The sequence below is a fragment of the Anopheles gambiae genome, chromosome 2, assembly GCF_943734735.2.
Source record: "Anopheles gambiae chromosome 2, idAnoGambNW_F1_1, whole genome shotgun sequence".
NCBI lineage: Eukaryota > Metazoa > Arthropoda > Insecta > Diptera > Culicidae > Anopheles > Anopheles gambiae.
Window position 1 is genome coordinate 47724775 of NC_064601.1, and position 13137 is coordinate 47737911.

A 13137-nucleotide genomic window follows, 5' to 3' on the forward strand; every position below is an offset into this window, starting at 1 on the left:
CATTTTACTAATTGTTCCGAATGCTTTGTATGTGGCCAAAGTGTCTTGGTAAAAGTTTAGTTTCGTGTTTAGTTAGTTTTTGTTCAAGTGTATTTAGAATGTTAGCCAAAGTTTGTTTGAAATGTTTGTGGCATGCCAAATCGATTGTACTAGTGAAGTTAATACTCACTGCTAGCGCGCTCATTATGTTTTGGTAGATGTTTGCAGCCATAACGTACCGTCGTTAGTATCGCCAAAAGATGTTTTACGCCAGAAGGATGTAATTTCTGTTTGACGTTTGCTTTGCCATGTTCGATCGCATGTTCAATCAGTATCGTTCGTTTGAATTTCATTTGCCCAGTGCATTGTTCCGTGCTGCATAGTGAATGAACTTGCTCACGCGTAGTCGCACGATGCGCAACGGAAACAACATCCACTTAAATTGGGCATGCGATAATGTGTGGCGTCAGCAGACTGCAAAAAAGAAACTAAAATATCTAAATGTTCCATTTTTATTTCATTTTGATTGCCTTCATTTGCTATTGTTAGAACGGTTTTGGATTATGTCAGAGATTAAAAAACGTGGCTATTTCAGTTTTGAGAATGCTCGGCTACTCGTCCGACGATCACAACTTAATTCCCATGATTGTTGGGATTTTCTTCCTCCTGGTGTGTGTGTGTGTGTGTATGTGTGTTTGTGTGGTGTATGTATGTGAATGTGGTGAATGATAATGCTGCATTCATATTGAAAATATGCATCCAGAACGATCATGAAAATACTCGATGTTGCTTTTTTATACTTAATGAAAGTATCACACCGTTTGTTTTTTGTGATGATCCTATAAAAAAACCTTTTTTTTCTGTTTCCACAAGATTTTTTTGTTGTTGAAAGATTTGCCGCCGAAACAGTATTTTCTTCGGTTCAGTCGAATGAAAACATTTACCAAAAGTCAAATTTACGTTCCAAAAGTGCTTTTTTGCGCTCGGAATTTCGAATTTTCTTCGGAATTGTCTGTCCATTACAGTGTGATACGGAATTTTGTCAATGAAGATGCACAACTGCTTACCAATATACAAGTATCTTTTTTTCAATTTCATTGGAGAATCGAAAAGTAGCCAAGAATCAAGAAAAGTCTCAATGTTCTCCATTACACACTCGTCAGAAAGCACTGCGTACGAGACGAACAGTAATTTCTAATTTTGCTTTTGAGTTTGTTACAATTTTGTTCATGTAGTAGTTTACCCTGCAGACCCATCAAATTCGAGGAGCATTCGTTTTCGAGATTTTACAGTTGGTTGCTGCGCTTGGATTGTAATCGTTGTCGAATAAGACAAGGGTTTATGTTCTAAGTCGAAAACATAAGAAAGGCTCCTACGGGACACATATGTCCTACTTGCGATTGGTACGGAGTACTAAAAAAATCCAAATAAGTGTGCCTCAGGCCCTGTAGATACCACACACACGTTCAATACATATTGCAATTGTTCGCTTGCTTGTGTTGTTTCAGGGCAAGAGCACACATTACTTTCTGAATATGTTTACGGTGTATGTGTGTATGTGTGTTAGTGCGTGCGTGCATGTTGTTAAGTATCTTGCAAATCATAAATCTCAAATATTATTTCTCTGGGGGTCCATCGGCAGGAGTGAAAGATCGATTGATCTGGCGTCACCCGCCTAGTAGTTTTCTGCCATCTGCCGGTGGACCTGCGGTTGTCTGTATGTGTATGTGTGTGTGTGTAGTAGTATTAGTTTGCTTAGTAGTTGCTGTTGCTGGGTACATAGCAATAACTAACCGAAAACCAGTTTCTCCTAACGTAAATTTCAAATTGAAAATAAAAGAGTGGAAGAAAATTATCATCAACGCCTTTAGTTACCATTGTGCCTCCAACCAGTGCCGCCCAGGCCTTCCGCAGACCACGGGGCACCGAGCGACACGGGCCGTGTGCTCGGTATTTGCCGGAAATGGTAAACGCAAATTGATACCAAACTGGCAGTTGGGGTGAACTTAAAACGTTGCCAGCTTTGGTACATCTTTATAAAATAACGCTTGTTTGAGGTTGTAATGAAGTTTTTTTGTTTTGCCGGTTATGGGGTTTGGGGGTTAGAAGATTTCTTTTCCTGTGTTCTTCTTGATTCAGTTTTTGTTTTAGTCTTTTGTTCAGCTCATTTGGTTGATCTCGTTTTGCCCTTAATGGTGCTGCTTGTTGCTCACTAACGTTGGCCTAAAGTATTAAATAGTTTAGAAATAACCGCTACCATGACTTTTATGTCTAAATTTTACTTCTTGGTTTGGTAATGCGTTTCTCTCTTTCGCGTCTCGCTTTCTTGCTGCTTTGCTTCTTCTTTTATTTAGTTACTAATATTTGATTTATCTTACTTTGGGATTTACTTTTCATTATTAAGGAATAAAATTACAATGGTTTTTGTGTGTTCTCTTTCTGCCTTTCTCCCCACTTTGCGCTCTTATACCTTTTTTGTTTTGTTAATAGTCATGTGAAATTTTATTTCTACTTTTCACCTATGCATGTGCCTTTTTTATGCTGCCTCGCTCTCTCTCTCTCTCTCTCTCTCTCTCTCTCTCTCTCTCTCTCTCTCTGTATTGCATTACTTTAGCACTTTACCCCATTTTTCCTTTGATGCAATGTTGCACGTTTGTCCACATTTTTTGCCTGCTTTAGCAAACGCTCTGCTTGCATAGTATTGGCCTAGCGCATTCGACAAGATTTGCGGAGATTGCTCCTTTTCCGATAACTTTACACATTATTTATGCTACATCCCACGAATGAATGAAATAAAACAAAAATGTACCTTCTCGTTTGCTGCTCGTTGATGTACTTTCCTATCTGCCTCTTGGCAAAATGGTTACATGCTTATACCTCTCTTTGTTGAGAAACGTCCTAGTAAATAAATCTACACGGGCTCGGCATCCTATGCCATAATGTGTCTGTGTGTGTCCTTTTGAACATTTGGAAAAACAAAACCTTTCCGATGTTTCACATCCGATGTCTTCCGGTTGCGTTTCCCGGTGTCAGCCAGATAGGTGCTGCCCTGTTGGCTTCTCGATTAGTAGTAGGAATAGTAGTAGTTTGTTCCGTTTAGTTTGCTTCACACAGTATGTGTCTTTTTTATCCATTCCCTACCGTAATTATCTGATCTGCACTGATGTGAGTGTTGTTTGTGCTGCCATTGTTCACGATCATGTAAAAAGTGTACCTTTGGTAGTTTTCCTTCGTACTTGCAGTCACTATAGTACCTGGTAGGTTTCTAACGCCTCTTCAGTGCGCTTCGATTTCTCAATAATTTCTTCTTTTACTTAACATTCGTTAGCTTGATGTTTGGATGGTAAAATCTCGCTTCGATCATGGATGCGCAGCGTTAAGAGAAGGACAGCGGCCCGAAACTAACAGGTACTAATGCTGTACACAAATTTACCTTTACTCTCTTTAGGTATTTCTGTTTGAAAAAAAAAAAACATGGCATGGACCTCATCCGAATCAGGTTTTGGTTTTATCAGAAGTAGTTGGTAGCAATTTCTTGTAAAAGTTTAAAAACAAACTAATTTGCTTTTCTTCTGAAGATCCCAAATAAAACATGGTGGAACACTCTGAAAAGCTCCGTTAAAAGTGTAGTTTGATGGTACGTTCGTTTTCTTGTGTGATCCATACATCGCGTGCTTTAAAAAAGTGTTTTGCTCATCTCACAACATGTTGGTGCATGGTGTTTGAAATATGTACCTCTTGTTTGGATGCGTCGCTTATGCATGACGTTAGCCATTTACTGTTTTGTGGCCCGTTTGTTTGTCCATAGTACATGATAGCAACACCTAAATCTACGGAACTTAAGCCGTTGGGAGTAGTCAAAATATGAATCCTGTTCACTTTAAGACCTGAATTAGTTTCTCTGCTTTCTAGTGCTTCCCTTAATATAGAATTTCTCCTCGCTACCGCACTTTCGGTTCGGAACACTTCTTCTGCTACTGCTTTCAGTTTTGTAATGTTTTAGATTCTAACCGCAATATTTCACATTTTAAATTTTATTTGTTTTTGCTTTCTTGATTTCCATTTCTTTTTTTGTATATAAGAAAATATAAGTTAAGGCAGATTTTGGTAAAATTACACACAATGTCTTAGTACGCGTAGTATTTCTTGCTTGATTTTGCACGCTCACTTGCTCCGTGACTTGTCTTTTGTTTGTTTCTTTTTTATTTTGTCCAAATCTGTGAAACGACCGTTTCTTCGTTTGCTTTTATGTTTTGCTTTCGTTTTGATTCACACGCAGTTCACACGCATACGTTCATCCCTTTGCCATTTTGCGGTTGCGGTTTTTCGTCTTCTCTTGGTTTCTATTTTCGCCACTACCGTTACTTTGCTGAGTTGTTTTGTTTGTTTAAAATTGTGTTTCTTAATTACGTTTCTTAAGATTTGTTTCACATGTTTTCTTTTTTGTTTTAATTTTTTAAAGATAAGGCGCGAAGGTGCTTCAAATAAGCTTGTACTTTTTTCGTGATATTTTTATCTTCTTCATCTTCTTCTATTCTTTAGACCGGAAATCCCAAAAAACATTGCCGAGAACATCTTTTTTACCTCTGTTTCCATTCTTTTCGCAGGTTTGTTTGCCTGTTTGCTGTCTTGTCTTTACATCTGTTCGTTTGATTTCTATTGTTATTATTGGTTTGCTGCGTTTTTAGTTTTCAACTTTGACCTAGATTACTCCTAAACAAGAGACCGGGATATATTTGAAACGAAAGTTTAGCCCCTTCTGTTCCTACGCTTGGTCCACCGCACGATTCCAGATAGAGCGAGCTGTTTCATTTGGATGCGAAACTAGGTTTAAAAAATGCATTTAAGTTTTTTTTTGTTTGAATCATACTTTTGAAATCTTTTATAAAGTCTGATTTGAAAATAATTAAAGCAATGGTTTAAACATTGGAATGCTTTGTCATATTTTATTTTTATTATATTTTTAGCATTACGTTCCTTTTTTTTATTTAATTAAACGCAACACAAAAAAAAAACTATTTTAAACTATGCGTTGCTTTACAACAGACATTAAATCGAAACCACGTTCACCAAGAAGAATCTGAAAGTATTGTAATCTATTGAATTCTTTTGTACGAATGAAAGGGTTTACTATAACAAAGTTCAAACCTTGCTTCGCATACGCACCTATCTGGAGTGTGTGTTTTTTCCTCGTTTTCGTCGTTGGCTATCGTTAATAATTTTGCGTTAGTTTTAGTTTTTCTTTTTGGTTTCAATTTTGTTTTGAGCAAATCAACAATAAACAACGTTTTTCCAGCATCATCATCTTCCATTGAAATTTTGACATTTTGTATGAATTTTGACTGTAATTTTGTACCGCGTTTAGTAGCTTATTTTTCACTTCGTAGTGCTTCTGTTGTTTGTTGATGTTACTATTCACTTGATGGGTAAGCTTTGAATGTGTCTTCTCATTGTAAGCACCTCACCTTAGACCTGATTTTTATTGAAGTTTGCCCGTACTTTCGCTTCCTTTTGCTATTGTTAGATTGCGAATGTGTTATCAGCTGCTGGATTCGTTTATGGTGTTGATGAACTGAATTCCACTATTTATTACTTTTTCTCTTCCTTGGCTGTTTCTTTCCGTATTACTTTAAAATTGTTTGTCTGTTAGCTGTGTGTGTGATTGTTTATTAATTGTGTGTAACCTGAAACCAAGCGTTCTTCTCAAAAACATAACTTTAAACAAACACTTGACGGAGAGCAATCGGTTGCTGCTTTCCGCAAGCAACAACTCGATTTCTTCCGCCGAAGCGTTCATCGAAATGCCCGTTAAAGGTTATTTATATACATTCATATTAAATTGATATAATGGTTTCCAAAGTATGGCCTAAAATAGTAGCGATTCATATCGCATCTCTGTATATTTCCAGTTTGTTTCGGTGTTGTTGGATTGTTATTAAAAAATAATTAAGAAACGGGAAATCCGTACGCAAGGTTCAGACGGAACACTCTGCGTGCGGCAGCCCAACGAAACTGTCGAAATCAGACAACGCATTTGAAAAAATCCGATATTTGTTAGAGTTGCTCAATTGCTATTATTATGTTCCTTTCCATTTTATGTTATGATTGGATTGTTCAAATATTTTATTTTCATTTTTGTGCGGTTTTCTTCTATTGCTTCACTCGCATGTTGCCCTGTTTTGATGTTGCCCGTACACTTCTGTCGTACTTAGTGAATTCATTATGATCTTTTGCTTTCTCTTGAAAATCTGGGGATGATGTGTTTTTAAACAAACAATAATAAACGTTGTTGACTAGCTTTCGCACAGCACGTCGTTTGAATTGAACTGCTTATTTTCGAGTTTGCCAATGACAAACGCTTTCCGGAGCGTTTTGGTTGCTTGAATTTTCTTTGGTTGCTCGGTACTTTCGATTCGAAATATTAGTTTACATAGGTAGGAACGGAATTCCGCAGAAACAAGTGAAGCTAAGTGTACCGAATGTTGATCAATTGCGTAAACATTTTTTTTAATTTTCTCATTCTTCCGATAGTGAATTTTTAACCAAACAGTAACTGTAAGTTTCAATTGTTTCACCACAGATGGCGCTTTTGGGTGAAGAAAACGAAGCCGTAGCCGTACCTAAGTATTCGAGCGTGCTGCACAGGAAGGAAATGCTAAATCCTCTCATGTTGAATTTAGGGAACATTCTACCAATGGCATGCCAAAGCAAGGGGTGGGTATGTGTATGAGCGTTGGATAGATTATCCCGTCGACTGGTCAGCCATCGAGATGGGATTTGAATTGTTTTCCTTTGGTTACTTTTGCGTCGTACGTTCTCAAACAGTTGGTTCCAAAATGTGGGATGGTTTTAGTTGTGAGTAAGTGTTTTTGTTTTGTAATTTGTTTCCTCTTGATCCTGGATTGGTTTCAAAAATATTGTTCCATAGATGTTTTTCATTAATAATTTCTCGTGTTTTTGTTTCCTTGCTCTCTACTTCTCTTTTTACCTTTCTTTGGGGATACGCATTTCTGACACACCGTTAAGTTGGTATGTCCGTTGTTGTTCGTTTTACTTTTAGTTTTGAGAGTAGTTTACCTTTCACCCTGCTATAACGTCATTGTTAGCGCGTGTTTTTTTTTAACTTTTTGTTATGTTTCTTCGCCTTCGCTTAAAAGTATACGTTAATATGAGGTAGATTTTAGATTACACGAAATGTTAGACAAAAACGACTCAAACTGGTATGCAACGTGATTGTGAAAGAATAAAACACAAATCGCCCTTTTGCTTTCAAAACACAATTTTCTCTATCTCCTTTCCTTTTTGTTTGTTCTTTGGATTCTGTTCACGTTAAGGGACTTGTCTTCCTTTTGCTTTAGCTATAATATAGTATGTTCGCGTTCTCGATGGTAATTTTGCACTAGGATTATTGTTGTAAAATTTCAACCCACCTTAAAACGAAATACACGCTTCTACTGGAAACTGTCCCACCATCGCAACTGATAAGAAACAAAGTCAGAAAACTGTTTCTCACCTTTTTGTTTATTCCACTTCATTCGCTGTCTAGCATTAGTATTTGGTTCTCGTAGCGTTTGACCCATTCTCACGGCTAGGATGGTGCATTATCGCTGCGCCTGCTTGCAATGCTGTTCCTTGCACCATGTTACGATACGAGCTGTTAAGCTATACGTGTTTCTTTCTTCTGTAACCAATATTTATCGACATCGTTTGATCGTGATCGTTTGCTTGATCCAAATGTCCGCTGTCGTTGACAGATGTTCGCTTGCTCTGCTCATCTGTTTCGTCCTACATGTCCGGCATTGAAAACTGATTGTTTCGCTTTCCATCATTCAGATAGTTGTGTTCTTTGCATTCAACCAGCAGCTCACAGCACTGCAGTGTGAGTTACGTTGCTGTTTGACTGTTCATTCCCTGGCATCATAGCTGATTTGCCATTGTGTTGTAGTCCCTCTTCGAGCCTCCCCCCAATCCGGTACCATTTTGACCGGATGGAACCCACAGCGTTGGATGGGATCTGAAATACCTGCGGTGTAGTTTGAGGTGCCCATTTTCAGATCCATCCTTGCCTTCGGTACCATCTCGGATTGTTGGGTCCGGACCTAGCACGGGAGGAGGTTGTTGGTTTTGTTGGGTTATGGTTCTGTGTGTAAGAGAATTGCCTACGAACCATTCGATAGCTCATATACTGCGTTTTTGTTTGGTTTAATTGGTATCTGTTATGGCTTGCACACTGCTGTACAATGCATCCTGTAAGTTGTTGCTGACTTTTTTAATACCTGGGTAGATTCAACGACTGCGAAGTGCCTTCGTTTTGTGCGTTTGTAGTTACGTACCTTGATGGCGCATTGCTGGCCACGCTGGTCGACAGAAACATCACAAAACTCAACTTAGAGGCTCGATCGTTGTTACTACGGGTACACATAATGCAACAAAAATAAAAATAAAGTTGAAGGACTAGGATCCTGTGAAGGAGTACAAGAATGTTAATTGGAGAGCGTGAATTGGTTACTTGGGAACACTAGTTCTGTACACTGTCGACGCACATCGACCAACTCTTCAGAGCTATTGCTTGGTAAGTTTTTTTTTCTCCTATCGAAAGACCTATCGGAGAATTTACGGATGTATGGTGCACGCCGGTCTTAATCCGGGTGAGTGGTGTTGATCTGATGGATAAGATCAGTAAGATCGTGCGCCACACATATGAGTGGTGTGGTTAAATTTGACTGAATTTTCCACCTCAGAACGGGCGAATTGTTACATCAATTCTTATCTTATCTCGTTCACCCCCCTCTCTCTCTTTCTCTGTCTCTCTCTGTCTCTGTTTACTCTTTGTGTTCTGTACATACTTATCTTGCTGGAAGTTGGATTCCTGATCATGATCGCGGTGAACCAAATCGTAAACTAAAACCGTGTTGTGCGCTGTTGTACAAAATTATTCCCGTTATTCTCATTAGTTTGAATTGAATTCTTGATTTCATGAGACCTAACCGGAGCGGATTTGTAGTTGTGTGGTTGTGTATGTGTGTGTTTTTTTTCAATCTACTATAAGGTAGATCCAGGCTTATTTCACATACTTCAAAGTGACGATGTCGCTGTGATGGCGGCTGTGGCGCTACGATCGTAGAAAACGCGGTAATGGTTAGATTTCATGAAACTCTCTCGCCCTCTCGCTCTTGCTCGCTGCTTCTCCCATACTCGACTTATTGTTTTTAGCAATTTCGGTGCGGTTGGGGTTGTTGTGACTATGTACAGGCATTATGGTACAATATTTTTATTGGAGTTGCTGCCGGCGACTACTCGCTTGGCTAGATGGCAGCCATGTTGAAGTTTAGTTTTCCAAGTTTCAAATCTTACATACTACGGCTATACAAATTGAAGGAATACAGTTTCATGCTCGTTTTCCCCCGTTTGGACCGTGGGTCGCATATGGGTTTGTTTGTGTTTGTAAATGACAGCTTTGCTCTTGTCATTCAAATTAGTTTCGCTTACTTTCCCCTCCCATTCATTAGTATTAGCTTGGTTTTAAATCGCAATAACGTTTGTGCGACTCTTGGCACCGGAGTTTGATGCAGAGTAAAATTGTTTCCCAACAGAATGAAAATGGGTTTTGCGATACAGTGATTTTTACAGTTTACTACTAAGATTGTTTAACTGACTTCCACTGTTTCTTATTCTTCTTCTCTTTTTGCTTTGTAAGAGTGCAATCTGGTCAACGTACGTGTTTTCTATGTTCCAGTTCCTTTTATTATTCATTTTATAACATTATTGTAAACTGTTGCTCCCTCTCTTTCTCTATTTCGCTCTCTTTCTCTCTATCTCTTTTTCTTCTATTCTTTCTCAGCTGCTTTAATGTTATGTTTTGGTAAAAATACTTATTGCAATCAAAAATAAGATTGTATTGTTTGTGAAAATTGTTACATTGGTAAAGTTCTCTGGCACTATTGTTTGAAATTATTATTGATTTGTTTGTTTTCGATATCTGCAAGGATCTGGTGCAGCTCGGCACAGGCCCTGCATTTATCCTGCTGTTGATTTGTTGATGCTATTTGCTTGTTGCCCTGGTTTTGGCATGGTGCATTTTGATCTATACAATAACAAATAACAGAAGGTGGTGAACGGAAAAAAGCCGCGCAAAAAGTTTGCTTGCCAAATTTGGGTTTGTTATATGCTTTTCGAGTAAGATTGTTGATTGAAATGAAACGATGTTAAGGCTCGTTGGATGTCATTGCTAAGGGTAAGCCGGTGTTTTGCAAACTAGGGAGAGAATATAGTAATTATATATTTATATTTATATATTTATATTTATATTTATTATAGAAAACGGTACCTGAAGGGAAATTTTATTTAATTATGAAAAAGAACCACCTAAACAACTGTATCATAACTTTGAGCTTTTGGAAGTTCTAGAAGATATTTTTTGTGAATATGCCAATTTTGGTCAAGAAGCATAATGGGTCAAATTTATCACATTAGGGTATTCAAAGATCGTTTAAATGGCGTTCATAACACATAAGTAATGAGTATTTTTTAAATGTGTGTTCTTTTACCAAGTAAATGTTTAGTAATCGCAAACTTCTCCCTAACACCTTAGCAATGACATCTCACGAAACATGTACTAGGCAATTCATTTGACATAATCACCTAGTACAGCCTGCTTTTTGGAATATCGCCGAATATTAAATTTTATTGTACAATTTTGTTTGTTGTTATTCTCATGAATCCACCACAGCACTAGATGCTAGTCGTGTTGAAGGTGGTTTCATCTTTTAATTGGTTCCTTGTTTTGTTATGCTTCGCACCGAGTAGCGAGTACGAGCCGTAGCACTACTAGCGTGCCAGTGTGCTAACTGATCGTACTAGCGAATAGGATTCAACGCTCTACATGTGTCATTTGTTGCTGCCACTGCTGCGGCTATTCCGGCCTTCGGTAGTGACAAAAATTCAAATGCTCGATTCCACCACGCCTGGCGTGAAGCGTGGCAAAAATCGTCCGATCATGCTTGAGTAAATAGCGACTGGGAGATTTGATGGTGTGAATCCCCTGCCCGCGGCTATGTACTCTTCCGATGGTGCCGGTGTGCTTCACAATCAGCGACCCACAATCATGCTGCTGTTTTGGCAAGGGTCGCCGCTTCGGCACAGCATCGGCACCGATCGGTCAGCAAATCAGTTTTGCAGAGGAATTTGGAAGCTGTCAACTCCAGCCGACGTAAACTGTGAGTGTGAGTGCATCAGTATTTCGCGCGTCCAGATCCAGGTTCGCCGTTATTGCGCTTTTATTACCTACAACTTTCTTAAAAATAAGGCAAAAGTTGCTGTTGTAAACTTTAAACAATTAGTTTGTAGTGATGGCTAAACAAAAACAAAACGAAAGCCGATTTCCATATCTCTCGAATGGCTCACGGGTGGTGAAAATGTTCAGTCCTCCAATGGCTCACGAAAACAAAATGTTCTCTCAGAGCCTTGGAAACGGGTACGCGTACTATACCCGTACAACTGTGCTTAACGTTTCACCTCCGCATCAGGTATAGTTGTAATCCTAAGATTTGTGCTCTTACGCTGTTTATTATATCACAAACATTTGTTGTCTCCAGCCGCTCGGTTGGCGGTGGTTGAGTGTTCACAATGGCTTTTTTATTTCGTTTCATTATTTTACCATAAAAATCATAAGAAGATTATCCCTGTGTTGGCTGCGTACTGTGTTCCGGGCGTGCCTGTCGCCTTGCCACTGGCGGTCCTCCCTACGACCTGTAAAAAGGTTCGGCACGGTCACTTCTGGAACAGGGTTGGCCAGGGTCGGGCTACGCACGGGCACCGGAACCAGCACACAGATATGGCTATTTCAACTGAACTGGTAAAATTGAAATCATTCCGGTTTGGTTGTTTGCATCTTTTTTGGTCCAAAGGGGCAGCCGAAGCCGGGAGTTGACCCAGCGCCGACCAGCCCGTTTGGCTTTTGGCAAATGGCATTTTCTCTATTGCTCACTATTGTTATGGTGTGTGTAAAATTATACTCTGTATAAATATATACCTATATATCTATATATATGTATATCTATCTGTTTCTCTCACGGCTTCGACCAGCTTTGTGTTGCGCACGTTTAACAGTACTGGCTTCGCTTTCGGTTTCGCGCTTTGTATAAATACTCTTCCATTAGCGTTCCTACTAGCCCTCTCGTAATCTGTCTTCGCTTGTTTCGGGTCACGTGTTTCTGCTCGGTTCCTTCGCATAGCGTACTCGCGCACTCTTGACACTGTATATATAAAAACAGTTTGTATATAAAATTTCAATATTAAACAGCGAATATTCGCAAAAATTTGTAAAAAAAGAAGAACAAGAAAAAGTAAATCATTCACTTGTAGTTTTGCTTTCTGTTTGCTTTTGCTTCTGTTGCCAATTTCGCACTTCCATTTTCTGACGAGCATTGCGGGTTGGTACTGATGATGGTTAATTAATTATGGTTATGAGCGGATCGGGCGTGATGGTCGCGCCTAACCCGTAACCGTCAAACTTCCTGGGCTTCCCTTCCGGTAGACTTCCGAAAAAAAAGCTCGGAAAGTTTTTTGCACCCCGCAACCCCGTAGTCACTCGAATATTTTGCGTTGAGGAAACAATTTCCCCCACCCGAGGCTTTACCCCGCAGGAAACCGGGTTTATCGAGCTCGGGTTCGTCGCTAGCGTTTAGTTGCAGTCACTGCTGCCCTAACATACGCTGCTATCGGCATCGTTGGCTTTGTTGCAAACGGTCGCTCGTTTCGATTGCGATTAAATATTCTACTCCTTCTCCCTTTTTCTTTGTGCCTTCTTCTTCTTCTTCTGCACTTTGCTCTATTGATTTAGTTACGTTGCTAATACATATACAGGTATGTATTAATATATATTTATATACTTTATGATATATATATCTGATCACATTTTTAACAGTCTGCTGAGTGTTGCCGTTTTCTTCTTCCTTTGAGAATTGGATTTACGTGTTGTATCATTTTTTTGGCTTGTTTCAATTGTTTTGCTTATTTTTTTGTGTGGGTTTTGTTAAGCTTCAATTTGTTGATTCGTCGTCAGTGTTCGCGCATATTTCTATTTTTTTCATTATATTGTGTTGCTTTTGCTTTTGGTTGCTGTTGTTGTTGCTGTTGTTGTTGTTGTTGTTGTTGTTG

General features: G+C 39.0%; 1 protein-coding gene across 11 annotated transcripts in view; it reads right to left on the reverse strand.

Moving 5' to 3' along the window:
* The window catches only part of LOC1270900 (homeobox protein prospero), a 169752-nt gene that overhangs the window by 12989 nt on the left and 143626 nt on the right, over nt 1-13137 (reverse strand). For all 11 annotated transcript variants that reach the window (XM_061648987.1, XM_061648997.1, XM_061648995.1 and 8 more), the window contains one exon: nt 1-13137. This exon is cut by the window's left edge and continues 12989 nt beyond it; it is cut by the window's right edge and continues 15248 nt beyond it. The gene's annotated coding sequence lies outside the window, so the exon portion shown is untranslated.